General features: G+C 37.3%; 1 protein-coding gene and 1 long non-coding RNA gene across 8 annotated transcripts in view; one reads left to right on the top strand and one right to left on the bottom strand.

The window, feature by feature from the left end:
• The window catches only part of LOC309644699, an 887,681-nt gene that overhangs the window by 502,006 nt on the left and 380,642 nt on the right, over positions 1 to 5,033 (bottom strand). The gene's annotated exons all lie outside the window — the stretch shown is intronic.
• The window catches only part of ESRRG (estrogen related receptor gamma), a 619,726-nt gene that overhangs the window by 408,371 nt on the left and 206,322 nt on the right, over positions 1 to 5,033 (top strand). The window lies entirely within an intron of this gene.

Here is a 5,033-nt window from a genome sequence, read left to right as displayed (position 1 = left end):
GTAGGTACCTTTTTCTTTCCTTTTTAAAACTCGTCCTGGGGGTGAGAGTGTGGGGTGAACGGAATGGATCTTGGCGCACGGATTCAGGTAATGCCCTGGGTATGTCGTGCGCACGAGCGCTTGTTTGTGTCTGTCTTGTGCCTTTTGTGTTGAGAGTGATCTCCTAATTCAGTAAGTCGAGAATTGTTCTCTGACTACAATGTTACCTTTGAGGCAAAGCTCAGTGACTGTCAGTAAAACAGCTGGGTGACAGTCACTTCTTATTCAGGTGCTAAGAATAGGCACTTGGCACAAATGCTTAGTGAACTGTTAAAATGCATCTTTTACTAGGACCCATTTTCCCAAGGAAAAATGTTTTAAAATACAGGATTCAAACTGATTTATACTATTGAGTGCCTCTTATGTATTTGCAGTTTGACAGATATTTTCAGCTCCCTGTCATTTCTTACCAGGCAGAGTTAGAGGCAGAATTGCACATTTACTAATTCTCCTTCAGAGAACAATTTAAAAACTAGCCCTGTGCAATCTGGGGGCTAGAATAATGTTATTTGCATGGTTAGCATTAAGTCAGCACTTAACTGACAAATCAGTCCATTAAGTAACATGAGATTTTCACACATTATAAATATTTAAGGGGAGGAAAAAAAAAACTAAAGAAGAAACAGTAGTGACTTTCTAAATTTCCCCTTGAATAGACAATGCTGAGACTGTGGATTTGTTTCACGTATCGTGTCCAGAAAATGCAGAAAAGTACTTTTGTCCTTAGATGCAGTTTAATTGGTACTTATTAATATCTTTATGCACATGGAAATATACATATTTGGATCGCTCAAGGTGGGGGACATGGGAGTAGGGGGTAAAAGGAGTAAATTAGGCATTCTTGTGTAAATGAGTGGGTCATAAACTTAATTTCAACCCACCGTTGAAATATTAGTTTATCACGGGAGCTGTCACTGGTTCCTCTTTCTGTTGAGTCAGTTGTATGGCTTTGCTTTCCCATTACAGTAATACCAACTGTTATAATTCTGAAAAGAGTGCTCTTGGCAAACGTTTCTCTCTGTAGACTGTGAAGAAAATATAAAACTCTCCAGAGGAGAAGGTCGTGCATTATAGGTAGATGTCCACTAGCGGTCCTTAGTGACTGCATATTGCCTTGGTTTGTAATTAAGCAAGAGATGAAAAGTGACTTGCAGTCTCAGTGGCTCCTCGTGCGTGTGAGTGTGAGTGTGTGTGCACGTGTATGTGTGCATGCTTGCACACATACACACTCACGCAAGGGATATTAGCCGAGGGATGGATTTAGGAAGAACTGAAAGGTTGGAAGGCAGTGCTTGCGTCAGTAGAAAACACTCCAAGGAAGAAACAACCTTAAATTGTGTGAAAATAAAAATGAAAAATAAACAAAGGTAGGACTGCCCACTCAAGTGAAGTTTGAAGGTGAGCGCGCCGGAGGCTGTCCCACTGGAGAATTTCATATGTCTTCATGTCAGGAAGAATGCATTATCCAAGCTCACCCAATTTGGAACTTTCTCTCATAAATAAACAAACAAAACAAACTTTAACCCCCCCCACCCCCACCCCCAGGCTTCTTTGTAGTTTCCTTGAATTTAACTTCTTATAGCTAATTTGAATAATTAGTTTAGATAAGCCTCTTAAAGCAGACGCATTTAAATGAAATCAGGACACATGTCCTTTTGGCTTTGGCGCAAGATTCAAACTAGCTTTCTTTTTGGCTCAATTAAAAGTCATCTTTAAAAAATACAGATTTATTGTTTGGATGCAGTTCTGATGGTTACGTGGTTCACCGGACAGACAGAAAGATCTCATGCTTAGTAACGCATCTGCCTCTCTGTCTCAATTAATAAACCACAGAATTTATACATGCTATTAATATTCATAGTAAATGTGCTGGGTTAAACCCCATCACGTGTGAGTATACATTGAAATGAAACCAGAGTTATGCAGTTTCAGAGGAGAATATTGGACAATTTCTGCTTTGGAAGCTGTTAAAAAGATTCGTGCAATTTATTGACCACCATTAGGAGAGCCTAAAATGTTAACCTATAACTATGTATTTTTTATTTTAGGAAATGTGCTAGCACATTCAAGAGAATAATACTTGAAAGCTTGTTTCACATTTAATAGCAGTAATAACTGATAGCATAAATAGATGAAAATAGTATATCTGCTCATTTTGACATATGTGTCAGTCTAATCATTCTAAATGAGTGTGCTTGTCACATGCTTCCCTTTCAACCTCTGATTAAAATGTAACATTGACTACAGGATTATAGAGCGGACTTAATTTTACTGACTGTTTTAACAGTTGTCACAGCTGCTGGAAGAAGGAAAGGCAATTGAAACACTCCAAAACAGGCAAGGCGAGGAGGGAACAGTTCAGTAAATTTCAGCCTGATCGTGGAAAGCCAGACATGCAAAATTAAACAGATTTGTGTTTTAAGATTCCTGTTTGGAGCTATGCAAGTTTTATTTTGTAAGGTTTGCTCTTTCTTTCTCAGGGTTTTGCTTCTTTTCTCTGCCTCATCTCTCCCTGCTAAAAGCTAAAAGTAAATTGAAATACAACTATCCAAAAGTGATACTATCATGTCAAAATACATGGGATAAAAATAGGCAGGAAGGAAAAATGTATGCAATGACAACAACGACAAAAAGCCTAAACCAGAGTGGATGCGATTTTTTTAAAAAGATGGGAGCTTGCCTACGTCACTTTAGATGTGATTTTATTTGAGAACTATGAACAGAGTCTTTTAAGTTTATTTTTCTAAGAAGGAATCCTTAAACTCCAGACTTGGAGCTCATATTACTTTTCCTTCCTGTTTCTTCTCTGTAAATCTGTTGAAAACACCTGCAGCCTTAAAGGTAGGGGTTTTCAGATGATTTCTTTGTGAATTGCTGGAAGTGACAACCAGCTGCACTTAGGGGAGAGTGTTCCTAAGCTGTAGAGTCTCGTAACCTTGCCCATCACATCACTAAAGTGAATAGATTAATTCTATTTCTCTAAAAATTAAATAACTACTGTACATATCCCAAACTATATATAGTCAAAATAGCCAGACAGTGTGGATTATGTAACGTATGATTTTTCTCCTTGGAGTAAGCAAAAAAAGTGTTCTGAGTTAATGGAATCAATGTTGGATGGGAGTGGTGAGTAAGTGCTGGGCACCCCCATGCTTCACTAGCCCTTTGTGTCAGTGTATTTATGTATTACCCTGTACAGATTGGGTGGTAAGTTTAGAAATCCTCCTTTTACAGAAAGGGCTGGAAAACAGCTTCCCATTCCCTGGTCAGAGGCAAGGGTGATGATGTTGGCTGGTTCTTATAGTGATGGGTTTCTCATCTTCATGTGTTTATGGCACTGCTGCTTTATTTACTGAGCCTAGTGTGTTGCAGCGGTAATTAACCCATGTTATTAGCAAAGCCCTTGTGAATATCCATTAATTCTCTTGCATGGATGATCATTTTTCCAGTGTTTTCCCCCCAATACGGTATCATTGTTCTTTTTTCTTTTTTTAAATTCTAAATTGATGGCCTTTGATATATTTATTTGATTTAATCTGACCTGGGATGTATATTGGCCATCTTATAAGGAATGGTATTGTAATTCAGCTTTAAAAAAAATGCTAATAGAAGCCAGAGAAAAGATTTTTTTGCTGTTCTTCTTTTCAAAGCAAAAAAGAAAATAAAGGTTTAAAAGGAAAATAATGCAGGAAATTAGTTTTAACTTCAAATTTTCCAGATCTCAGAATTTATGTTATTTTGTGCCTTTGAAGTCTTTTAATCAGATTTCTACTGAGTTAAGAATACTTTAGGCATTTTTGTAAAATATCGAGCCAGCAGAAATATACTTGTGCTTCTTGTGCTGAAAAAAGATAAGGACCATCTCATTAGCCGGGGCCATACTTTTGCAATTAATTTTAGGTCCGTGGTGCTATTCATCAAAGGGGGCAGGTAACTTCTCTATGAGTCTGTTTAACAATATTTTCACAATACCTCACTCTTGCAAGAACTGCAGACAAAGAAGAGGCCGTTCCTTGGGAAGGTAGGCATAATGCCGAACCTCAAGTCTGTATCACTTGTGAAAAATTCCTCAACATTTGTTTTAGCCTAGTGACTAAACAAAGTATTTCTTTGTTTGACTTCTAAAGTGCTCTTCAGCACTCAATGTTTTGCTTATATTATTTCATAAAATAAATTAAAATCTGTGCTTATGGTCGATACTTTGTCATACAAGTGGCAATTGATAGCCGTGATTTCTATGACACCAATTAATATCAAATAAACTTTTGAGAATCACCTATCAAGCATTTTGAAATAAGAGGACAGCATCTCACTAGAACTTTAAAGTCATTGCAGCAGATAAGCTATGCTCTGAATTTTGCTTCATAGCAAATTCATGGAAGAAAGAAACAATACAGTGTTGATCTGGTATAAGTGCATATGAGCTCCGGCCCTAGTCAGCTCTCTGGAGAAAATCTTTGATAACCCTGGCCCAGTTTGTTCAGTTTTTATCTCTTTTACATCCACTGGCCTTGTATTAAATTGTCATTGTCCTAAAGCACATGAGATAGAAATGAATTGCTGTTTTCTACATTCTCTGACAGTGAAATATTTAGGTTCTCTTTCTCCAATCATACTTATGTGTGTATTTGATAGTCCAGGGATGACATCCAGCATCTCTGCCGCTTGACATTTTTTCTTACTGCATTTTGTGTGTTTTGCTGTTGATTATTGTTTTCATAGCCATGTGTATACGGATGCCCATGGTCTATACCATTATAAATAAAGATACACATACGCTACTTTAAAATCCAAAGCAGTCAGTAGAATATACCACACACACGTGTGTGCCTTTGTGTGCATGTATAGTATGCATGTGAAATACATATATATACACGGGAAGAGGTAGGTATGTAGAATATAGGTATGCTGCGAGAGTGATCATGTATATTTATATAATAAAGTGGATCTCAAGTATTTTTCTAATCAGTTAGTGTCCAGTTAAATTTGCCAGG

Source organism: Balaenoptera physalus (assembly GCF_965194825.1).
Source record: "Balaenoptera physalus genome assembly, chromosome: 1".
Lineage (NCBI taxonomy): Eukaryota > Metazoa > Chordata > Mammalia > Artiodactyla > Balaenopteridae > Balaenoptera > Balaenoptera physalus.
This window is presented reverse-complemented; position numbering and strand designations above follow the sequence as displayed.